This window comes from Rattus norvegicus, chromosome 2, assembly GCF_021556685.1.
Source record: "Rattus norvegicus strain SHRSP/BbbUtx chromosome 2, alternate assembly SHRSP_T2T, whole genome shotgun sequence".
Taxonomy (NCBI): domain Eukaryota; kingdom Metazoa; phylum Chordata; class Mammalia; order Rodentia; family Muridae; genus Rattus; species Rattus norvegicus.
The window spans coordinates 169,459,002-169,485,764 of NC_141535.1; the positions used below are offsets into that span (position 1 = coordinate 169,459,002).

At 40.0% G+C, this 26,763-nt stretch overlaps 1 pseudogene; it reads left to right on the forward strand.

Annotated features, from left to right (window-relative positions):
- Window positions 1–451: 451 nt before the first annotated feature.
- LOC134485790 (ATP synthase F(0) complex subunit C2, mitochondrial-like) lies at window positions 452–7,810 on the forward strand (annotated as a pseudogene).
- Window positions 7,811–26,763: the final 18,953 nt, after the last annotated feature.

A 26,763-nucleotide genomic window follows, 5' to 3' on the forward strand; every position in this document is an offset into this window, starting at 1 on the left:
AAAGGGCTTACTTCTCTCTCTCTCTCTCTCTCTCTCTCTCTCTCTCTCTCTCTCTCTCTCTCTGTGTGTGTGTGTGTGTGTGTGTGTGTGTGTGTGTGGTATGTATGTGTGTGTGTGTGTGTGTGTGTGTGTGTGTGAGAGAGAGAGAGAGAGAGAGAGAGAGAGAGAGAGAGAGAAAGAGAGAGAGAATCTCAGAGGACAACTGGTAGGAGTTAGCTCTCTTCTCCTATCATGTGAGACAAGGAACAATCAAGTTTATCAGTCTTGGTAAGCCAACTGTTTGCCTTTCCATTACATTTTAAATTAGAATCGGCTTTATGATAAGTACATAGATAAAGAGATCCCAGGAGTCCTCTCGTGTCTACCTGTGGGAAAACCCAGAGGTGGCATGATGGATGGATCTGCTCCCCGCTGGACTGGCAGACATAGTGGTGGGACAGTTTCTTCTGTGATGCATTTCTGTAGTCAAGTAGTCACTGAAAAAGGGTTTCTACGCTGTTGCCTTCTCTTCTGTTGATCATTAGCCTAGGAGAATGAGATTTTTAAGGAAGAATCATAAATATCGCCACTACCCATCTTCCTTTAGCTCCTGTCTTCCCCAATTCAGTCTTGGCTGTAGGAGGAAACCAGAAACCCAAGAAACGTGTCACTTTCTTGAGCCACAGGTCCCCAGCTCCACCACACCCAATCCCCTCAGCCTTCAGCTTTGTTTGTATTCTGTAAAAGTTTTAGTTTATTAAATTGGAAAATTAGGAAGAATACATCTATTGGGCTTTTGTTTGTTTGTTTGTTCGTTGTTGTTTTGTAGCTAGAGATTATTCCTTAATTTAAAGGAATAAAACGCACCTGGCTTGACGCCTGGTATTCCTGTGTGGCCAAAGGCATGTAATGTCATGTCTTCTCATTACTAAAATGTGGAGGAATCTTCAAGGTTTAAGTGCTGTACACCCCTGAGATCGTAGTACTCCTGAGGCTGAGAAAAGAGGATTTCAAGCTACATGAAGAGTTACTGACTGAAGTGTGTTGTATATTGTGTGTATTATGGGATAAATTGGCCTACCGAACAGAAAGTACTAGTTTTAAATCTTAAAACATGTCACTGAATTTTAGGTCACATTTGAAGCTTTTGATAGAATAAAAATTAGTCTAGATAAAAAATTTGATAGAATAAAAATAAAGATTAGAAAGTAAAGGAACAAGGCACTGTCAGGTGACTTCGTTTTATAATGACCATATCATGTCATCTTTCAAACCTAAAGCTAGTTATTGAAACAGATACTCAAACTATCTTTTATTATAGTCTCTTGGAAGCTTCTACAAGAATAAAATTCTTGGTAACAGTTTTATGAATTGTACTGCTTCTCAGAATGTCTTTGTTGCCTTACGATCCTGTGACTTACTGTATATTGTTGACAACTGTATGGCTTTAACAATCTTTTGCTGTTTTGAGCATTCTAGATTGTAGTAATAAAGCACGGAAAATGATTTGCATCTAGATGATAGAAATATGTAGTGTTAAGAATGAAAGAACAAAGGTTTCTATCTCAAATGTGAAAGCAGTTTCCAGTCTTGAGCTGTGCTTCCCTAAGCACCCCCATCCCCTCACAGACACACAAGCACTTGCTTTTCTGGAAATCACATTTTCCATCGAAAATTATACTCACCATGTGCTTACCGCTAACAAAAGATTCTTTAATTTATAAAACCATTTTTAGATAAACACATGTCTAAACATCTATTGTATTGATTTGAATGGAATTGTAAGAGAAAATTTAGGATGGTACCAATAGCAGTGTGATGATGTGGTCCAATGGTACCTCATACTGAACAAAAGCCATCCCGTGGACCAGCCCATGTTGTCTAATGCACACACCAAAACAGTGTAAACTCAACATTTCAGCTCTCATTTTAAGAAGGGATGTCAACATTCACTATGGAAATCACTTCCCCTGGAGTCTGATTTTTCTGAGAAGTCTAACTTCCCATTCATTCACAATGACAACATTATGTGCTCCACAAATCCTAACAGTATCTGCACATTGATTTTCATCAAACATGTTAAATCATACAATTCCTTCTCATTTCATAACATGCTTTTCCTGCGTTAAGTGTGATGCTGGATAAGGGCCTGGAGCATCACTCTTTTTCTGGGTCCTCACCTGACCTCAGTCACTGCCAGAGGATAAGCCCCAAGGTTCCTGTGTGTCAGTGACACATTTTCAACACAGTACCCTCACATTGTGAAGTCTAGAATGTTGGACCTCCTACCAGTCAATAGGTATTCTGTATGGAAATCTAATTGAAGACCAAGTCTATGTGTTTTCAGCCACTAACAGCCAGATGAACATGTGCTAGCATAAGATTTTAGTTTCTGTTCCATGCAAATTTTTGAATTTTTCTCATGCTTTGTTAAAATGATTATATAAGCAACGAAAGTCACTTAAGTGCAAACAATATCACTTAACCATACCCAAAAATATCTTTAGATGGGGCTGATGGGATGGCTCTGTTGGTGAGGAGCTTGCCACACAAACCTGAGAGACTTGTGTTTCATCTTCAACACCCACATTAAAAAAAAATCCTGTCACCATGACATGAACCTTTCATCTCAGTGCTATACAGATAAATCAGGGCCTGAAGCATGCTGGCCAAACTGTCTAGCTGATAAAACAAGCACCAGGTTCTATGAGAGACCCTGTCTCAAATATAATAAATTTAAAAATGAAAGATCAAGAGCGACAGAGGGAAACAGCTCACCTGAACATCGGGCCAGCATATACACAGGTACACATGCACACAAACATGCTCATGCACACACAAACATTCATGCCCACACACATGCACACAAGCATACATATATGCACGCATTGTGTTACAGAATCTCACCCCTGATATCTGTCTTTTCCTCTCTTTCCCGCTGTATGCTTTTTCCCTGTAACCCACATGTAGTAACAGGCATGAGACTCATACAATAGATTTTGAGCAGCTGTTGGGTGCCCCTTCCAAGCTGGCATGCACAGCTGCTCCTGAAAGTGCCTCTCTTCCTCTACACTGCCCTTCATGCTGAGGCTGGCACAGTCAGCTCAGAGACTATACCAAGAATGGCAGGCTTGGCCAGTGTCCTGAGTCTGAATGTGTGTGAAGGTGGACTGTCCTCCCTTCTGTCCCCACTTTATCATGGCTCTTGCAGTTCATCTCTACCTGCTCCCTGATCAGGGGCACCTCTCAACTGCTGAGTTGTCCTCTTTCTGCAGTGGAGTTGAAGCGACCACAGATGCCATCAGATGAGGCCCTCAGCAGCTTGGTGGAAATGAGGGCCTCAGCAGGTTGGTGGTCAGGCTGCCTCTGACCTCACCTATCCCTAGTCACAGTTTCCAAACCAGTACCATTCCAAGGGACATCAACCCAGCGGCCAAGTTCATTGGAGCTGGGGTGGCTATAGTTGGGGTGACTGGCTCTGGGGCAGGGATTGGGACTGGTTTGGGGAGTCTCATCATTGACTATGCCAGGGACCCTTCTCTGAAGCAACAATGCTTCTTCTACCTGATTCTGGTCTCAGAGACCACAAGGTTCTTTAGTCTAATGGTGGCCTTTCTCATCCTCTTCGCCATGTGGAGCCACTGTCCCCACTTCCACTCCCATAGTTCTTTTGTGTCTCGTTTGCCCCATATGTTCTTGGGGAAAGTGCTTGGCTCGGGGTTTGACAGAAAGAAGACAAATAAATATGGTATTAATAAGAAAAAAAGAAAAAGAAAATACCCTCCATTTCAATTTTCAACATTCTTTCATATTTGCTTGTTACGGCCAGGGACGGATTCAGATTTTGTTAATCTTCAGCTTATACGATTTTAGAGCCCCTTTTAGTGAAAAAAAAAAGAATACAAATTACTTATATACATATCACATCACAAAAACATTTATATTTAAATGCGATTTTTAAAAAATCAAATAATTTACTATCTGTAGCTAATCTCCATTTTCCTACAACTTCTCCCCACCTTTTTCAAACCTGCAGATCCTGAACCATACAGGTTAGCTACAATTTCCCCATACATCTTCATGCTTGCTGGGACCTCTGGGGCACCCCCAGCTACCCTGAACAATCTGCAATCCTTGGCAGACTTCCTCTCTCCTGCTACCTCTTTACATACTTTCCTAGACCTTCTAATCCAGAACCATGTAGCCAAAGGAAACCCATCCATACCAAGACCATCAAGGTTAACCCCCTTCCCAATACCTACTACAACACATCCAAGACCAAAGCCATTCAGATGGCTGAGAACATAAGGAACAAAAGCCAGGGTAATATGACACCATCTGAACACAGCTACCCTACTACAGCAAGTTCTGGATATCCTAACACAACTAAAGCACAAGAAAATGCCCTTACATCCAATCGTATAAGGATGATAGAGACCTTTAAAGAGGAAATGAATATATGCATTAAAGAAAGACAGGAAAATACAATTAAACAAGTGAAAGAAATAAATAAAACCATTCAAAACCTGAAGTTGGAAATAGAAGAAATAAAGAAAACACAAAGCAAGAGAACCCTGGAGATGGGAAACCTAGAGAAGAGAATAGGAAGAACAAATGCAGGCATCACCAACAGAACAGAGGAGCTGAAAGAGAGAATCTCGGGCACAGAAGAAACTGACACATCAGTCAAAGGAAATGTTAAATCTAAAAAAATTCCTGGCACAAGACATCCAGGAAATCTGGGATACCATGAAAAGACCCAACCTAAGAATAACAGGAAAAAATGAAGGTAAAGAATCCCAGCTCAAGGCCCAGAAAATGTTTGTTGTTGTTGTTTTTTTAAATCATAGAAGAAAAGCTTTCTGAACCTAAGGAATGAGAAGCCTATAAACATGCAAGAAGCTGATAGAACACAAATTAGACTAGACCAGAAAAAATAATCCTCCTGCCACATAATATTCAAAACCCAAAACCTACAGAAGAAAGAATATTAAAAGCCACAAGCGGAAAAAGCCAGTTAACATACAAAGGCTGACCTATCAGACTTATGCCCAACTTCTCAAAAGAGACTCTAAGAACTAGAAGAGTCTAGAAAAGTATCTTGCAACTTCTAAGAAACCACAGCTGCCAACATAAACTACTATAACGAGCAAAACTCTCAATCACCATAGATGGAGAAAAACGATATTTCAAACAAATCCAAATTTAAACCTTTTTCTACCTACAAATCCAGCCCTATAGAAAATACTAGAAGGAAAACTCCAACCCAAGGAAAACAACTACATCCAAGAAAACACTAGAAAAAAGTAACTCTATATCAGCAAAAATAAGGGAAGCAAACATACACACACATACACACACACACACACACACACACACACACACACACTCACTCACTCACTAACACCACCAACATAAAAATAACAAGAATTGCTCTTGAGTCACCCCTGCACAGCCTAGGCTTGCCATGTGAGTCTGGGACCACCCTGCTCTGTACTACCACTTGGCTTTCTGGTCAAGACGCCTGAGGAAGTGCACCATGGAGAAGAAGAAGTGGAGACCTTTGCCTTTTAGGCAGAAATTGCCCAGCTGACGTCCCTCATCATCAACACTTTCTACTCAAACAAGGAGATTTTCCTCTGGGAGTTGATCTCTAATGCTTCTGATGCCCTGGACAAGATTCAGTATGAAAGCCTGACGGATCTTTCCAAGTTGGAAAGTCAGAAAGAGCTAATGATTGACATCATTCCCAACCCTCAGGAGCACATGCTGACATTGGTAGACACAGGCTTTGGCATGGCCAAGACTGATCTCAGAAACAACTTGGGAACCATTGCTATGTCTGGTACAAAGGCATTCATGGAGGTTCTCCAGGCTGGTGCAGACATCTCAATGATTGGGCAGTTTGGTGTCAGCTTCTACTCTGCCTATCTGGTGGCAGATGAAGTGGTTGTGGTCACAAAGCACAACGATGACAAGTAGTATGCCTGGGAGTCTTCTGCTGGTGGATCCTTCACCGTTCATGCAGACCATGGTGAGCCCATTGGCTGGGGTACCAAAGTGATCCTTCACCTCAAAGAAGATCAGACAGAGTACTTAGAGGAGAGGAGGGTCAAGGAAGTGGTGAAGAAACACTTGAAGTTCATAGGCTACCTCATCACCTCTACCTGGAGAATGAAGGAGAGAAGAACAGTGATGATGAGGCAGAGGAAGAGAAAGGGGAGAAAGGGGAGGAAGATAAGGAGGATGAGGAGCCTAAGATTGAGAATGTGGGATCTGACGAGGAGGATGAGAGTGTCAAAGATAAGAAAAAGAAAACAAAGAAGATCAAGGAGAATTACATTGACCAGGAAGAGGTGAATAAGACGAATCTTATCTGGACCAGAAATCCGGATGACATCATTCAAGAGGAAAATGGTGAATTCTATAAGATCCTCACCAATGACTGGGAAGACCACTTGACAGTCAAGCACTTCTCTGTAGAAATGCAGTTGGAATTCAAGGCATTGCTCTTCATTCCCTGGCGAGCTCCCTTTGACCTCATTGAGAACAAGAAGAAGAATAACAACATCAAATTGTATGTCCGTCATGTGTTCATCATGGACAGCTGTGATGAGCTGATACCTGAGTACCTCAACTGCATCCGTGGTGTGGCTGATTCTGAGGACCTGCCCCTGAACATCTCCCAAGAAATGCTCCAGCAGAGTAAGATCCTGAAAGTCATCCACAAGAACATTGTGAAGAAGTACCTTGAGCTCTTCTCTGAGTTGGCTGAAGACAAAGAGAACTACAAGAAATTCTCCAAGAATTTAAGGCTTAGAATCCATGAGGATTCCACTAACCATAGCCGCCTCTCTGAGCTCCTTCACTACCACACCTCTCAGTCTGGAGATGAGATGACTCCCTGTCAGAGTATGTGTCTCACATGAAGGAGACACAGAAGTCCATCTACCACATCACTGGTGAGAGGAAAGAGGAAGAGGCCAACTCTGCCTTTGTGGAGTGTGTGCGGAAACGAGGCTTTGAGGTGGTGAATATGACTGAGCCCATTGATGAGCACTGCGTGCAGCAGCTCAAGGAATCCAACGACAAAAGCCTGGTCTCAGTGATGAAGGAGGGCCTGGAACTACCAGAGGATGAGGAAGAGATGAAGAAAATGGAGGAGAGCAAGGCAAAGTTTGAGAATCTCTGCAAGCTCATGAAGGAGATCTTGGACAAGAAGATTGAAAGAGTGACTATCTCCAATAGGCTTGTGTCTTCACCCTGCTGCAGTGTGACAAGCACCTATGGCTGGACAGCCAACACGGAACAGATCGTGAAGGCTCAGGCACTGCGAGACAATTCTACAATGGAATACGTGATGGCCAAGAAACACCTAGAGATCAACCCTGACCACCCCATGGTGGAGACTCTGCTGCAGAAGGCTGAGGCAGACACAAATGACAAAGCTGTCAAAGACCTGGTGGTGCTGCTGTTTGAAACGGCTCTGCTCTCCTCTGGCTTCTCACTTGAGGACCCCAAAACCCACTCCAACGGCATCTACCGCATGATTAAACTAGGCCTGGGCATTGATGAAGATGAGGTTCCTGCAGAAGAGCCCAGTGCTGCTGTTCCTGATGAGATCCCCCCATGGAGGGTGATGAAGATGCCTCTGGCATGGAAGAAGTGGATTAAAGGCTCCTGGGAAGCCCCTGCCCTCTGTATAGTATCCCTGGGGCTCCCCCAACAGCCTTGACTGGCCCTGACCCACCTGGCTCTCTGCTCGTCTACAAGAATCTCTTCTATCCTGTCCTTGTGCCTTAAGGCAGGAAGATTCCCTTCCACAGAATAGCAGGGTTGAGTGTTGTGTATTGTGGGTTTTTGTTTGTTTTATTTTGTTCTGAAATCAAAAGTATGCAAAATAAAGAAGATGCAGTTTTATTTAAAAAAACAGGAATTAACAATCACTACTCATTAATATTTCTCAACATCAATGGACTCAATTCCTTGTTAAAAAAATGGTAGCAGATTGTATGTGAAAACTGGATCCATTATTCTGCTGCATTCAAGAATCTCACCTCAGCAATAAAGATAGATATTACCTCAGAGTAAAGGGCTAGAAAAACGTGTTCCAAACAAATAAACTCAAGAAGAAAGCTGGAGTAGTCATTCTAGTATCTAAGAAAACAGACAAAATTAAACAAAGGAAACAGGAAAGGACACTTCATACTCATCAAAAGAAAAATTTACAAAGATGACATATCAATTCTGAACATCTATGGTGCAAACACTAGGGCACCTATATTTGTAAAAGAAACACTGCTAAATTGCACATCAAACCCCACACATTAATATTGGGAGACTTCAACTTACCAATTGGCAGGTCATCCAGACAAAAACAAAGCAGAGGAATAATGAAACTAACAAATATTATGAATCAAAGGGACCTAACATAAAGAATATACCTTCTTCTTAGCACCTCATGGAACCTTCTTCACAAGTCAACTACAAAGCAAGCCTCAACACATACAAGAAAATTGAAACAATGCCTTGTACCGTATCAGACTACCATGAATTAAATCTGGACTTCAACAACAACAGAAATATCAGAAAGCCTAAATATTCATGGTAGCTGAACAACTTTCTCCTCAATGATCTCTGGGTCATGGATGAAATAAAGAGAGAAATTAAAGGCTTTCTAGAACTCAACAAAAATGAAGGTACAACACACCCAAATATATGAGATGTAATGAAAGCAGCACTAAGAGAAAAGTTCATAGCACTAAATGCCTCCATAGAGAAATTAAAAAAGTTCTCATATAAGCAATTTAATAGTACACTTGAAAGCTCTAGAAAAAAGAGAAGCAAACACATAGAAATAGAAGGCAGGAAATAATCAAAATCAAGGCTGAAATCAATGTATTAGAAAAAATAAAACAACATAAAAAAATCAATGAAACCAAGAGCTGGTTCTTTAAGAAAATCAATAAAATACACAAATCCTTAGCCAGCGTAACAAAAAGACAGAACAAGAGTATCCAAATTAACAAAATCAGAAATGAAAAGTGAGGCATAACAACAGACATTGAAGAAATTAAAAGAATAATTAGGTCTTATTTCAAAAACCTGTACTCCAGAAATTTGGAAAATCTCTACGAAATGAACAATTTTCTGGAGAAATATAACTTAGCAAAGACAAATCAAGGTCAGGTAAATGATTTTAAAAGCCCTATGACTCCTAAGGAAATAGAAGCAGTCATTAAAAGTCTCCAAACCCACCCTTCCCCCAAATCCCAGGGCCAGATGGTTTTAGTGCAGAATTCTACCAGACTTTCAAAGAAGAACTGATACCAATACCCCTCAAACTATTCCACAAATAGAAATAGGAGAAGCACTGTCAAACTCATGATATGAAGCCATAGCCCTGATACCTAAAACACACAAAGATTCAACAACAATAAAAGAGAATCTCAAAACAATTTCTCTTATGAACATTGATGCAAAAATACTCAATAAAATACTCTCAAACTGAATCTAGGTACACATCAAAAATAACATCCACCATGATCAAGTAGGTTTCATCCCAGAGATGCAGGTATGGTTTAATATATGAGAATCTATCAATGTAATTCTCCATCTAAACAAACTGAAAGAAAAATTCACATGATCATCTCATTTGACTGCTTAAAAAAAGCCTTTGACAAAACTCCAAAACCCCTTTATGTTAAAAGTATTAGAGAGATACAAGATACAAGCCACATACTTAAATACAATCAGAGCAATAAATAGCCAGCCACTAGCCAACATCAAACTAAGCGGAAACTTAAAGAAATTCCATTAAAATCAGGGACAAGACAAGGCTGCCCACTCTTTCCTATATATTCAATATAGTACTTGAAGTTTTACCCAGAGCAATAAGACAGCTAAAGGAAATCAGGGGAATACAAGGTGGAAAGGAAAAAGTCACAGTATCCCTATTTGCAGAAGATATGATACGATATAAAGCAACCACAAAAATTCTACCAGAGAATGAACACTGATAAATACTTTCAGTATCAGTGGCTGGATACAAAATTATCTCAAAAAAATCAGTAGACTTCCTCTGCACAAGTGATAAATGGGCTGAGAAAGAAGTTAGTGAGACAGTACCCTTCATAATATAAAGCAATATAAAATACCTTACTGTAACTATAACCAAGCAAGCGAAAGACCTGTATGACAAGAACTTTAAGTCTCTTAAGAAAGAAATTGAGAAAGATATCAGAGGACGGAAAGATCTACTATGTTCATGGATAGGTAGCATTAGCAGAGTGAAAATGGCCATCTTACCAAAAGCAATTTACAGATTCAATACAATTCCCATCAAAATTCCAGCATAATTCTTTACAGACCTTGACAGAGTAATTCTCAACTTAATATAAAAACAAAACAAAAAGAACCCAGGACTGCCAAAGCAATCCTGAACTTCCAGAGGTATCGCCATCCCTGATTTCGAGCTATACTACAGAGCAATAGTAATAAAAAGTGCATGGTATCGATATAGGAATAGACAGGTCAATCAATGAAGTTGGATCAAAGGCTCTGAAATACTCCCACATACTTATGGACACCTGATTTTAGACAAAGAAGGCAAAATCATACAATGGAAAAGGAATGCATCTTTAACAAGTGATGCTGGTCTAATTGGATGTCTGCATGTAGCAAAAGGCAAATATACCTATATCTATCACTCTGCCCAAAACTCAAGTCCAAGTAGATCAAAGACTTCAACATAAAAACAGGTACATGAAATCTAACAGAACAGAAAGTAGGAAATAGCCTTGAACTCCTTGGTACAGGAGATGACTTCCTGAATAGACCATCAATGCCTCAGGCTCTAAGATCAACAATTGATAAATGAGACTTCATAAAACTCCAAAGTTATGTAAGGCAAAGAACACTGTCAATAGGACAAAATGGCAGCCAAACGTTGGGATTGGGAAAGGATATACACCAACCCCACTGAGAGAGGGTTAATAATCAAAATTTTAAAAGAACCTAAGAAGTTTGACACCAACAACCCAAATAACCCAATTTAAAAATGGGGTATGGAGCTAACAGAGAATTCTCAACAGGTAATCTATAATGCTCCCCAAAATACTTAAAGCCCTTATTCGTCAGGGAAATGTGGATCAAAACAACTCTGAGAATCATACACTTGTCAGAATGGCTAAGATCAAAAACTCAAGTGATAGCTCATGCTGGAAAGGATGTGGAGCAAGAGGAACACTACTCCATTGCTGTTGGGAATGTAAAATTATATAAACACTTTGGAAATCAATTTGGGAGTTTCTTAGAAAACTGGGAATGGTGTTACCTCAAGTCCCAGGTATTCCACTCCTGGGCATATACCCAAAAATGCTCCACCATCCCACAAAGACACTTACTCAACTATGTTCATAGCAGCTTTATTTGTAATAGCCCCAAACTAGAAACAACCCAGATGTCCCTCAACTGAAGAATGGAAAAAGAAAATGTGATACATATACACAATGGAATACTACTCAGTCTTGAAAAACAAAGTCATTATGAATTTTACAGACAAATGGATAGAACTTGAGACTATCATCCCAAGTGAGGTAACCCAGTTACAAAAGGATAAGCATGGTATGTACTCAGTTATAAGTGGATATTATCCATATAATATAGGAGACCCATGGTATATGCCACAGACCTAAAGAAACTAAACAAGAAGGAAGGCCCAAATGAGGATGCTTGAATCCCACTCAGAAGGGGGAATAAGATAGTCCTTAGGAGACATATCGAGGGAGGGTTCTGTGTGGGAGAGGGGATGAGGAGAAGGATGGGGCAGGAATGGGGAAGTTCAGGACAAAGTGTAGGGGACAGAAGGGATGTCCAAATGGCAGGGGTGGGGAGGTAGAGGGCTCTAGAGGCTGTGATAGAGACCTGGAATATGGGAGGCACCCAAGAATCAATGGGGGGTGCCCTTAGCTGAGACTCATAGCAGTGGGGATATGAAACTTGAAGAGACCACCCACCTGTACCGAGGCGGAAACCTCAGTTGAATGATAGAGACACCGTCCCACCAACAAAAGTTTCAACCCAAATTTTATCCAGACTACAAGAAATGCAGGAATTCGAGAATGGCTAACTGATAAGTGGCCCAACTTGAGACCTATCTCATGGGTATCACAATCACAGACATCAATCACAGACACTATAAATGATAAGCTGTTATGCTTGCAGACAGGAATCTAGCATGCCTTCCCACGAGAGACTGAACTAAGTATCTGACTCAGATGGATGCAGAGACCCACAGCCAAACAGTGATGTAGCTTGGGGATTCTTATGGAAGAGATGGGAGAAGGTTGTGGAGCCCAAAGGAGATAGGAACTCCACAAGAAGACCCACAGGGTCATCTAACCTGGAACTGGGGCTCTCAGAGATGGGTTGGACCTACCCAACTCCCCCCTAACACACACACAGATTAGTAGATTGGCAGTTTAGTCTACATATGGGTCCTGAACAACTAGAGCAGGGGCTATCACAAAAGCTGTTGCCTATCTATGGGATATGTTCTTGTAGCTGGGCTACCTTGTGTGGCCTCAGTGGAAGAGGTTACACCTAGACTTGCTGTGCTAGGAAGGGAACATACCCAGGAGGGATGGGGAAATGATTGTTGGAGGGGGTGACTAGAAGGAGGGACAGTGGTGGGTTATAAAGTAAATAAATAAAAATATTTAAAAATCAAATAGTTATAGATGCCTTAGAAAGGAAATCCCCCTTTCCTGAGAACTCCTAAGGTGGTTAGCAAGACTCTTTACCTGAGAAGCACTAGCTGGTTATAACTTGTCTCCTCGGAGACCTTAAAACACCCCCCAAGAAGTCACAAAGCCTGGAAAGGGGATAGGCCCTGGGGTCTAAGCTTCATTAGCTTAGTGATAAATTTGTGTTGGATTTGCATAAATTAGTTTATGCTAATATGAATAGCCTAGCTTGGGTCTTATATTCAGTGCAAAGGACATGCACAGTAGCTGGGAAACTGAAAGCTTAGGGAGACAGCAGCTTGGTCAAGATTGCTTTGTACATGTTGTACACAGGCTGGTTTTCAAACCTTTCTCACAATGTAGCAAGTGAGGCTTACCTCAGAGGACACTACTTCTCCTGTCACCTCACTTCCTCTAACCTCGAAGTCTGTCATACTTCAAACCTTTCCTTTCAAATATACAAAAATTAACTTTGTCTGTACCAGAAAATATCATAGAAAGTATCTTTAATAAACACTTGCGCACATATGTCTCTCTACAAACTCATTTGCATTTAATATTCTTGTGACCTTAGAAATATTCAAGAACTGTCAGTTATTAATAATAATAATAGTAATGATAATAATAATAATAATAATAAGAAGAAGAAGAAGAAGAAGAAGAAGAAGAAGAAGAAGAAGAAGAAGAAGTAGTAGTAGAAGAAAAAGTTGGGAGGGAAGTTGTTTCATCTGGTAAGAGTTGGAGGGAGGTATTGGGTTATAAGAGTAAAAGATATTGTGTAAATGTATGAAAATTTCTAAAACCTCTTTTAAAATAAGTTTCAAACAAAATTATGTTATCACAATGTCTATATAATGGCAGCCCAGCAATGCCTCAAGGGTTTTGTATGTCTGGAGTGTAGTGAAGGTATCAGACTTCTCCAGGCCATCTGCTGTTAGCATAGCCCAGGCTCTGCTCTAGACCCAGGATCCTCAGTGGGCTCATGATGTCCTCACAGCAAATAATCCTATATTTAATGACTTTTCTGGGTCATGCAAACCTCTAAACTAGTATTTCAGAGGACAAAGTCTACCATCCTCTGAGAAAATGTCTCCTGCCTCTCCAGAGCTCTGGCAAAAAGAAAAGTCTAAGCTGGCAGTTCTGTTGAATCTGGAATCTTACGTTCTCAATCCTAAATGTGATCTCCCAAACCTAAGAGTATGTGCTCTTTTTATTCATACATGGCAGGGAAAAACAGAAGACAAAAACGATGTTCAAAAGGCAAGCTCTGTTTTTCTTTAGAGACCTTTCCCCTAGAAATGGTTCATTAGACAAAGAGAGAAAAAAAAAAAAAAAAAAAAAAAAACTAGGCACTAAAACGACTGACTGTTCCTCGCGCTCCCGCGCGGCAGCGTTGCGTTATACTGCCCCCTTGAGGTTATCTGCTGCTATTGCACAAGTTCGCGCTTGAAATAAAACGTTCTGTGTGCTCAAAATCACCACTTGACCAAGGAAACTTTTCTCGAGTATTTCTGTTGTTGTCGTTGTCGTCATCGTTGTTGTTGTTGCTTTGTTTTGTTTTGTTTTTGTTTTGGAGTGGTAGGATAACTTACGGGAATTCCTGAAGCTTGTTGAGACACTGAGAGACGTCTTTCTGTTAAAATTCAGACTGCATTTAAATTTTGAATGACAGAATATGCACACAGTAAGTATTGTTTAAACTTGAGTACATAGGTTTCTGGAGGTACCCTGTCTCCATACTAATGTTGGAGATATACTGGAAGAAGTGAAAAAAGAAGGGAGACGGAGCATGGAGAGGAAAACAAAGGCAGAGATGGTAAAAGAGAGAGAACTTCTAGTATACACATCCAGTCTGAAATGTAAGGACCTATCATGAGTGTATTTGTACCAGGCACAATGCTAGACCACATCCGTCCAGCCCCACAGCAAGCTACCCAGCCTACTCGCCCAGCATCCCTGTCCCAGTTCAGCACCTCCTTGCTGCTCTGCTCTTGAGGGGCACGTGAACCAGGAAAGAGTACTGTGAGACCTCATTGTGGGAAAGGTGGGATTGCACCTGCAGGGTTGAGCCAAGAGAAGATTCCAGAACGAAAATGACTAAACCTGAATATAATTATTAATACCGTGTAAACTATAAACACTATGTTCACACTTTCTTCATACAGACTTCAGGTCTAATACATTTCTTTGCATGAAGGTATTTAACATACATGTATACATACATACATACATGCGTGCATGCATACATACATATAAGAAAAGAAATTCTAGATATCTGTGGAGTCCCTAGGGCGTTTCCACACATCTCTACATTTTTCATGTCTAACTGCAATGAAACTTTGATTGGATCTTTATATTAAGACATTCAAAATCCTTTCTTCTATATTTTTGAAGTTATTATTGTCACCTGCTCTGGAGGAACAGACTAGAAATACTTGATACTGTTTATCTATCACATCTCTTCCCGTCCCTGTCCTGTTCTGAAGGCTTCACTATCTGATTTATTTACTAAATACTTTAGTCCAATCAGAAAACAGTTAAACCTTAAATTGGAGGCATTTGCTTGAAACAATGTTCAATCTACACATACCTGTAGATAGATCCTGTTTCTACCACCAATCTTCTTACTCAGCTACATTCTCATAGGCAAATTGCAGAGAGTGGAAAGGGCGGGGGGAGAATGCTATCTAGAATATAGTCATATATTTACCAGCAAGCTGAGGCAGATCTTACTTTAGACTTTTCTAAGGTGATTTTATGAAATTTATGAAAACTTTCATAAATTTTATGAAATTCTTAGAATTTTTCTCTATGCAAAGGAAGCAAACAATACCTCTTCTTAAAAATAATGATGCTGGGGCTGGGGATTTAGCTCAGTGGTAGAGAGCTTACCTAGGAAGCGCAAGGCCCTGGGTTCGGTCCCCAGCTCCGAAAAAAAAAAAAAAGAACCAAAAAAAATAATAATGATGCTTTATGAGCCCATCAGTGCCTTATTCATAACATCTAGAAAACACATTGATTCTTCACCCCAAACGTAGCCCAGTATTTAGCTCATCTGACTTGGGGAAGTTTAACACCAAGATTTGTGAAAATAGAGTCCTGCCTAAACCATAAATGGTGAGCTAAGCATATTCCCTCCATCTGCATCCTCCTTCCCACTAAGGACAAGAGGAGGAGATGAACACCAGGGCAGCCTGCACTTCCTGTTCTCAGTCAAGCCTTCAATGAGATGCCCGAGGCAAAAGTGAAAAGATCAACAACCCAGAGTGTTTGCATTGTCCACTAACTTCTTATATGTTGAGGAGTATTTCTCCCCACAGTTGATTTTTTGTTGTCATTTTATTATCATTTTTTCTTGGCTTTTAAGTTGTTTTGAGACAGGGTTTCTCTATGTAGTCCTGACTGTCCTGGAGCTCACTAAGCAAACCTTGAACTCAGAGAGGTCCCTGAGTTCTACTCACCAAAGTCTAGTATCAAAGGAATGCATCACAACACCTGAATGACTTTAAAATTTTTAATTGAAACTCTTTTTTATTCTGTATTCTGTTGAAGATTTACCTCCCCCTCAACTCCTGCCAGATCCTCACTCCTCCCCAACCACACAACTCTGTAAGTGAAAAAAAAATCAGCAATAACAAAATACAAGACACAACCAACCCACACACATACACCACACACACACTCACACACACACACAAAGAAAAAACACACACACAAGCAAAATACAAATAAAATAAAACAAAACAAAAAACACAAAAAAATGTCCAAACAAAGCAAAATGAAGCAAAAAGTCTACAAAGATATCATTGAGTTTGCTATTTGTTGGCCAACTGTTCCTGGGTTTAGGGCCTGCCCAGAGGTGTAGCTATTACGCCCAAGGAGGTTCTGTTGGAGGAAAGAAACGTTTCCTTTGGCAGTAATATCAACTGCAAATGCTTTCTTTGTTAAGGGTGAGGCCTGTGTCTACTTTCCCTCCAAGCACCAGAACCCCATCTGGCTTAAAGTTTGCACTGATAATTTTTTAACTTCAGGACTCCTGATTTTATGTTTCAGGCTACCCAAACTTATATGAACTACACGAGTAAGCTTGAGTGAGGGAGGTAACTTTACAACTTGTTTCAAATTGCAATATTACTAAGATGTGAAGTTAGGGCTTGACTTGCTCAGCAATACTGATGTAAGCCAAACCAGTTGGGTTGAATGGCATCCTTCATGACAGATGATGTTTTCCTGCTGAAGGGTTACCTCCCACTTCCCTTGCAGATGCAGAGGTCATCATACTCCTACAAGGCACAATCCATCTTCTTCTGCAGCTATCAGTTTCACCTGAAGGGACTCAGCCATCTGTACAGATGAGTGACAAAGATGGCCATAGTTAGCCTAAGGTCAAACTGAGCTCTCTCTCTCTCTCTCTCTCTCTCTCTCTCTCTCTCTCTCTCTCTCTCTCTCTTACTCTCTCGCTCTCATTCTCTCTCTCTATCTCTTGTTCTCTCTCATTCTCTCTTGTTCTCTCTCTCTCTCTTTCTCTTTCTCTCTCCAGCTGGTCTCTGTTCTTTTTTGTTTTATATTATAACAATAAAACTTGGCTGTTACATTGGGACACACACAGACACAGACACAGACACAGACACAGACACAGACACACACACACACACACACACACACACACACACACACACATATATATAAAATCAAAAACAAGAAAGGGGTGTGACCTGACAATCTTGATAGTATTGTGTTTATTTCAAATCATCCCTTAATACCAGAGGACTTCTTGTTTACTCATTCCTTCCAAAATTATCTGTTGTGTGTCCACAGAGCAGAAAATCTGGTAAAACATAGAAGAAAGAAATAACTCTGTTGTTACAGGTTTTTGTGAAGACAGACAAAAACAAACAAAAGAACCTCAATTACAAACTACAATGTGCTAATGTAATGGGTAATTTAAATACTGCGGAGTACAGAAATAGACACGTTGACGGAGAGTCGGAGCAGAAGGGCAGCATGGTAGCATCTCAGATCCGATCTCTTCTGCTTCTCAGGAAAGTCTGAAGGCAGCCAGGTCTCTTTGCTTGTGTAATCAGGTAGGTAGTACAGCCTTTGTAACCTAGATAAATCCCTAGACATTACAAGCACCATGGCAGAAGCTCATAGCAGAGCACATGGCCAGGAGGGGAAAATCAGAAAAAAAAGGGTCTGGGAGTCCACAGTTTCCTTTGACAACATGTTCTCAGTGACCCAAGCACTCTTGACTAGCCCCACATTTCCTTATAGTACCAGAATGGTGACCAAGTCACTAAAATATGCATCCTTGTGGGACATTTAAGATCCGAAGTATAGCATATATACCCAGTGAAACTGTTAGAGAAAACATTTTCCCCTTTTGCCAGGAGTATAATTGGAGATAACTTCTTGATTAAGGACAGGAGCCTGTGCACTGCCCCTACTCAGCACAGGGATTGATTGGACCTACTCACATGATCATTTCAAGGTAATGCATTGAGACAGGGAGTACGGGGAGAAGCAGTACTCTCATCATGTCTGAGACATGAAGAAGGGAAGAAGAGGTTGGACACACCACCCAGTGCAGCATCTAATGACCTGACCTCCAGCACCTCCCTGTCTTAAAGGCTTCACCACCTCCCTAGGGACAAGTTGGGGACAAAGTCCTAAACTCACTGGCCTTTGGAGGTCATTTATCCAAACCACAGCAGACATAGGCTTATAAAATTTTAACATGAAATGTGATGTTTTAAAAAACATTTGCTTCCCCTATAGTTACCTATACACAGAATACAAATAAAGTCTCATGTCATGTTTACTGGGAGATAATGATACAGACATTAAAAATGATAGATATATAGATAGATAGATAGATAGATAGATAGATAGATAGATAGATAGATAGATAGATAGATAGATAGAGAGAGAGACTGGGAGTTCCTAAAAGTATATATTGTGTGTGTGTGTGTGTGTGTGTGTGTGTGTGTGTGTGTGTGTGTGTGTGTGTGTGTGAGAGAGAGAGAGAGAGAGAGAGAGAGAGAGAGAGAGAGAGAGAGGTTCCTAATGGCCTATGAGTCTGAACATAAAACTTATTCCTCATTCTAAAACCTTGTTATAAAACAGATTATTTTTTGATATAGTCTCATTATACAAGTGCTCATGTAATCAAGGAGCTATTACAAATATTATCTAACACGATAAGATGCTCTTCATAAGACCCTGATTACTTAATCTCTTCAAGAATATCAAGTAAATATTCAGAATTTGAGAAATAAAGATAAGTGGAAATGTAATTCTTTTGAAAAACGTGTCTCAACTTTAAGGAGATTCTCACAAACTAATGATTTCTTACACTTATTCCTTGGCTTTTCTGTGAACTTTTCTTAAACCTGGGAAACTTCTGAGTAGAGGAACTGTTGTCACTAAAATAGGTAGACAAAAATTGTTTTCTATGACCTTTGTGTGATGAAGTCTGGGAATGTTTCTCCATAGAGCGAGATAGAAACCTGACTCTCTAACTTCCTATACCAATCTAGATAGGGTGACAACAAATTATAACTTATTTTTCTCCAAATATTTAATGATCTTATATTTATAATTAATGCATAATTATTGTGTGTTTTTCTGGAAAAAAATAAAACAAAAGCGCTGGGACCATTTCAAGCTTCTCCTTTGGAGTCCTATGAACAGATGCATTTTATCAATGGAACACGAACTCCGACTGTTGTGTAACACACCTAAGACACAGTGGACGTTTGCCAAGCACATCTCTCCTGGATGGACAAAAAATTGTCACTTGGCAATCTCTGAAAGATGTTGGACTACAAGGTAGATATATTTCCGCTTACTGGATCACAGAGTCAATTATCTCCCAAGCTCACCCACACAGACACCATTACTATTGCACAATTTCTACCAAATGGTTTCTCTCAGACTTCGGCTTATTCGGAAATTTTTTCTCCTATTCAATCTTTCCATAAAGAAGATTTCTATTATCTAAAAATGTTCTCATATAAAGCCAAGAAATATGAGATATAGTAGAATTTGATTTGCATCAAATAAAATTTTTGTAATGAAGAAAACTATAATTTTTCCTGGAAGCCAAATAGACTAGATTATTAATCAGAACTACATTCTCTTATTTTGCCTTTCCGCTATATCTTTGCACTTACAAAGATAAATTGCCAACTTCATCAGATCTTCTCACTGAGTTTCTGAATGAGATAAGTAGGTTTGATCTCCATCCCTGCATAGAATCAGCCTAGACCGGAGAGGAGAGTGTGCTTAAGGAAGGATGCCGAAGTTGATAGAGGTGTTACAAATCTGAGTACAACCACCACATTCTAGCTCATACTTCAGCTCTAGGAGAAAATTAAACAAAGTGACAAATTCCATTTGCATATGTTAAAATCCCTTTCGCATATCTTCTGCAGTATAGAGGATGCCCATCTGTCTTCCGTCTTCCCTGACTCAGAGCTGATTAGGGTGCAGACCGTATTCTAGGCACTGTGGTCAACTAGAAGCACAGAGGACCTCTATATTTGAGTGGGAAAAGAGGGGTGACTAATAAAACTCTATTAAATAAATAGGGCAATGTGTAAGACATGGAAATTTAGTGGGGAAATGCACGACACCGTAAGAAAAAGAGTCATATGTGTCCCCTAGGGATCTGAAATTGGCAAACAGAGTGGAATCTGCTGGGACAGAAATGGTGACCAAAGACCTGGAAGAAATGAGGAATAAGCCAAGTGCAAAGAGCTGACGGGACTGAGGTGGTGGTCTCCATCGGGATCCACTAGGCCAGCATGGTGATTGATTGGTCTCCACGGGGATCCAGTAGGTCAGCATGGTGAGAGATAGGGCTTCTACAAGGATCTAGTGATGGGATAATGACATAGACCACATGGAGGAAGTGAAAAGCATGGGACTCAACAGCCACCATCAATCAGTCACCATTAAGACCGGAAAATGAACGTCAGGTTCAGGCTTCCATTTAATGAATGGAAGGAGGCCAGAAGCAGTGCTGAGCTCCACTCTGGGTAACATAACAGCCAGCCCATAGGACATGGACAACAGCAGCTCACAGGCCCGCAGTAATGAGTTATCCAGTCTCCTCCCCAGTACTCTGCTAGCTTACACTGTTTTAATAAAGGTGGATGGAATGAGTAAACAGTAAAGAAAGAAACAGAAGTGTAATGTAGCCAGATTTCTCAGTTGCATTCTATGAGCCCTCAGTCAATCCTAAAGTGAGTTATTAAAAATCTATACACTAAGGAGAGTTTGTGGGAAAACATGTGGCTCAAAGACACAAAATGGACCGGAGCCCACCCCTACCCCTGGGGAAGTAAACTTCAAAATAGAAAATTCCTCGGAAAAACGAAGTTGCCAAGGAAAATTCTTATTTGTAACATTGGAGACAGGGCCATGTTTAGGGTTTGTAATGGGCCATCAGCATTATTGAAAGAATGCACCGGTCCACAGTGACATGAAAGCCTGTTCTCATGGCACACTGTGATTTGTTCACAGTGGAGAAAGAAGGCCCAGTGTCCTCAGGTCACAAACCACTTGAATGCATCATTATAACAAGAGGTAAATAGCCAGAGTTACTATTAAGCAAAAATGAATATTTTTCTTGAAAAAAGAAAGAGGACTGCCTACAAAAGATTATGAAGGACTTCTCAAGAACCTTACTACTGTTCAAATAAACTGCCAAATACTAACAGACCTTTCAAATTAACAGGCGCTCAGTACCTATGCTGTATATAAGGAAAGAATCCATATTAAGGAAACAGGTATTTCTACAGTTACTCTTCAAGCAAGAAGCTTTGGAATAGATGAAAAGTCCTTAAGATGCTAAATCCTTAGACACTCTACTGGGCCTATATGTGCTTTTATTTTTTTTTTTAAGATAAAATCTTCCAAGTTAGGCAAGTTTTCTGGGTAGCATAGCTAGGACGCATCTAAAAATATACATGCCATTTTTCATTCTTTAAAGGAAGCCAGAAAGATCAATGAAAGAAAACTTAAGTTGAATGTGTGATTTGTCAAATGTGAGAATGTAAATTGGACATATTGAAATGACTTTCAGTATAATAAGCTAATTTATGTGTCTCTTAGGAAGAGATTCAGACAGATTGGAGATGGTGGAGAAAAAGCAAGTTAAAAAGCTGTGAAGTCAAAACTAGTGTTTTAAAAGAAATTGTTCTTTCTCCCAAATATTTTTAGAAGAATATTATCAATAGATTTTAAAAGCCTTTAGTGAACAATATTAATAATCTGTGCATCACAATGAAGGGCTTGACTATGCAATGTACAGAATAAATGCAGTAATTAATGAGGTGATATTTTTCAAGAATTTTGCACTCTCTGAATTCTTTTTTTCTATTGGCACAAAATAAATAATGCTTTTTTCTTTCAATATTTACAATGGGGATAGTTTGCTCAAGGGATTTGTTACCTTACACAAATTTTAACTTTACATAAAAACTTTCAGCTATGAAAGAATGAACACAAAAATATTTATATTTGTAAGCTGTTAAAATTCCGATATTACAAGTTGTAGTAGAAATATCCTAAATGCGATTGGAGTCTTCACTGGTTGGTTAGGCCATTTTTATATCTACTATATTGGCTTAAACTAAGTTTCAATATTATGTTGAAAATTCTACTACAAAGCCCATATTCTCAATCTCCTTGGTCACAAGCAAGACCTTACTTAAGAGTAAGCAATCTGAACACTGATGGGGCAGTCTTTAAATTCAATGTCTAAATTTCTCAAAAGTAACATGCAACAGATTAGACCAGTCTGACCATCAGTATATTTATAAAAGTAAGAAGGCAAGCCTTGGGGACTCTGGTAATTAATAGCAAGGGTGGGAGCTCAACTGCCATTGTACCTGAATCTTAGTAGGTAATAGCTTATGAAGGTAAATAAGCAACCTCAAGTTAAATGAGTGACCTCTAGTTCATTACTTCCAAAGCAGATTCTGAGATAGCTTCGTGGGTAAGACGTTTATTAAAGAGTTACTCTAGGATATGGCTCAGTGGAGAAAGTTCTTGGTGCATAAGCATGAGAACCTGAGTTCAAATCCCCAGAAATAAGGTAAGACAACCAATATATAATGCCAAATGAGCTGATATCCTTGTAGTTAAAACAAGTCAAGTGGCCGAACCCAGGATCAAGAAGCAAGGGAATGGAGCCTGTCTTTTAACAAAGAAGAATAGGCTGACGCAAAGGCATAGACACAGAAAGATATTTAAATTAGGGCTATCACATAACTGAATGGATAATCCGACAGAATTGGACATTCTGCCTTCCATTTTTTAATGTTCTACATTGTATCTATCCTGTGGGTTAGAAAACACAAGAGCAACACCTAGACATTCTGATCAAAGCTAAGAGAAGAAGATTATTGAAAAGCAACAGGGAAAGACTCTGTAGCAGTTCCTCAGCCTCATGCTCTTGCTGAGGCCATTTTATCTTTAACTAGAATTTAATCTCCTTGATGGGAAGCCCCATAACAAATATCCTTACTTGCTCATGAACAGGGTTCTTAGGTGTAATAGTTCTGAACGAGTTTGAAAAGAGCAGTTTCTAAAGTGAAGAAGACTGGAGCTTTCAGGTTCCAGATTCGTCTACCAGTCAAATTATTCTCAGCACTACAAAGAGTCATTTGTTTATTTGTCTCCATTCTATTCCCTTCATTATAAGAGTTTAACCAGGATGAGGATAAGAGAGGAAAGAGAACGACATGGAAGGGAAAGGTAGAGAGAAGAAATTCTTGCAAAGAAAGAAGGGCATAGACATTCTTTTCCTTGTACTCATAATTTCAGATTCTAGGAGAATATTCTTGCTATCTACATATGAAATAGGTAGACAACAGGGCCAAAGCCATCTATGAGGAGCAAGAACAAGCTTGCTAATTCACATTCCACTGGAGAGCCTATTTTAACCACTACTCTGTGCAAAGGTATTTCCTATCTGAAATCTACTCTAGGCCACTTGCATTGTACAATCCTATTCACGAAATGGGCTGAGAGCTGGTGTTTGTGTTAACTGCTCAGAATCTACCTCATACCTACCATATCAGTATATGCCTTTAACCTGCACCACCCCCCCACCCACCCCTCCCCCGCCATGTATCATTTACAAATGCACAGACAGTTGAGATTCCTTGGCCTCCACTGCAAGGATTAGCATTTCAATATCTGTTTCCAGATAACGAATAGCTTTAGAGAGATTACTATCTTCTTAAAATTTAATCTCTGTTTCAACTTCCTGCCTATTATATCTCAGTAAGTCCATGCCCCGTTGCATAAAGCCTGTGGTCTATAAAGAGACCACACAGTGCCCTTAAGATCCTCAACAAGGAACTCCAGCAAACATGTCTGGCTTACCTGTAAAAAAAATAGTTAATCCTTTTAAGAAAGCATCCCTGGTATGCTACTGGCTAAGTCTGGAAGAAGCCAACTGGTTAAATTTTGTGGACAAAACAGTATTAGCAAATAAAATAATGTATGCAATGCTAGGGTCAAGTAAATCCTGAAACCAATTCAGAGGTACACAGGTAAATGCCTCAGATTTCCATGGCACCCACTCCAATGGCTGTTCATGCCATCAACCTCAACAATGACTTCATTGGAAATTTCTTATAAACTGGCTATTAAGGAAAATAAGAAAAGGGAGAGAGAAAAAGGGCAACATGGAACCACCGGGTAGTTCATCTACTTCTTCACTGCTGGCTGATAACAGAGGGATATGGCTCTGCCTAACCTGACTCACCAGCTATTGTTTTGTCCAATGGTCCATAAAAAGAAAATGATGTAAGAATTGGTGATGAGGAGAAATTTGAATAGATAATTTGGAATAGACATAAACATTGAACATACGGGGCTATAAATGAATGAATGCTTCATTTGAGTTCTAGAAAAATTGAGAATGGTCTGGTGGGTAAGATCTTCTGGTGGTTTGCAAAGGGTAGAAAGTTTTTCTTTAGATACCTCTTTGCTTTCTCAAGGGGCTCCTACCTGATTGGTCATGGCATTTTCTAGAATATCATATGAAAAAAGGAACAACCAGTCACCTTTATACTGTGTCTGATATTTGATGTTGGCCACCTTTGACAATGTTGACTTCCATGATCCTACTGTGTGCATACTTTTTATATATGCAAGTTTCTGTTTCCGGTCAACATCACTACATAATAGGTTTGCTGAACACCATTTTCACCAACATAGTATTTCTCACACTACTGTATTTAATTGAGCAATTACTTTCATAAATCACCAGGTTGACAACATGAGATCCACTGATCACATCTGTGCTCCCTTGCCCAGAAACAACTACCTGAGTATTCTGGTAGAATGACTAATTAAAGTCTCTTCCTGTGCTCATGAAGGATGATGAGCAGCTCTCTCCCGAGATGCAGAGCACACACTCAACAGTACCAATAGTGTGCTTGGTTTTCCAGAAGGATGTCAGTGCCACAAAGAATCAAAAGAGAAACGACTTCTTTTGCTGTTATTCTTAATGAATTACTTAATATGTGTGTTTCTTGACCCTGAGATGTTAGATTCCCCTTCTGTGAAGGTCCTGTTTGTTGAGGGTTAATACTTTTACATGCAGACAGAATAAGGTTTGCATTAAGGTAGAAGTTGAGACACCTCTTCTTGTCACTGGGCAAGCATTGAAGCAATTGAGTACAATTTCACGACAATAGTGAGTTAGTTGTATCCACTGACTCTTGTGCAGTATTCACCAGAGAAGATGAGTGAATCTAAGACAGCTTAGAGATGGGTTTAAGCCAACAGAAAGTCTTTATTGGCTGGTTTGGAACTACAGCGGATAGCGCTGAGCCTTTCCCAGGGTGAGCATTTAAGCCCAAAACTCATGTCTTGGGTTAACATCCTTCAGTTAGCAAGAACAGTTAGGCAGAAGTAGAACTTCATAAGCTAAGGAGAAGGGTTAGTACATTTTTGAGACTTTCTCAGAACTCTATGGATTTTGATATATTAAGCCTTTGGTTTGGGTTTAAGCAGGTGGTGTTGTCTGTGTGCTGAGTGGTGCAACCTCAAGGCTGCCTCCATCATCGAGACAACTGTGTTAGGAACCTACTGAGTCTGGGACCTGTTACACATGGACAGTCAGGGACTTTCTATCTGGAACACGGGGCATGTGTAAAGTTGATTCAGGGGAATGTAGTATCCCCTTTGGGTATTTAGTCTTATTAATAAGAGAGCTTAAGAATAAAGTCAAACAGAAACTCAAGGACAATTTTATTCAAATTTCAAAGAAAAACATCCCCGGGGCAGGCAGGTTGAAACGTCAGCAACTGCCCAGAGACAGACAATCCAGAAAAGAAGGGGAAAAGCCATGCCATTTAAGTAGACATGGAGGTCAGACACATGGTAGGCAAGCAGCTATGTGACAGTGTAGGAAGCTTGAGAGAAAGAGGAAGGATATCCAAGATGTTGGGGAAACCCAATATGCTAAGATGAAGCTTCTTTTCGGCATAACTCAAAAGTGGACAAACTGATAGCATTGCATTGCTCTGGGATATAAGTTGTTGCACTGGCAACAGGGATTCTGGAAAGGAAGCTACAGTATCTCATTAAAAGAAAAATTATTCCACCTAACTCTTTAGTATGGCCTAAGGTAAACCTGCCTTCCTAAGGGTGCTTTCTTGGCCAGTTGATTGAATCAGCCCATCTTTAGTAGTATGACCACTTCTCAAAAAGCATCTCAATGAGATCTTAAATGTAATAAAATAATGCTTTAGAAAGTAACTTCAGGAAGGGTAGAATACTTAATTGCTAATTAGAGTTGTGTTGATTTCTATTTAGGCTTCTGGAAATGTGCATGCCTTGTGCATTTATTGTTCTCTATACACTGCTGTACACTCCTATTACGATAAAAGATTACTGACTCTGTTTTTTAAACAAACCAACCAACCTAGGGCTGAAGAGATGTCTTAGTGGTTAGAGCTCGTACTACTCTTGCCTACCCCGCAAGTTATGCTCCCAGCCCCCATAATCA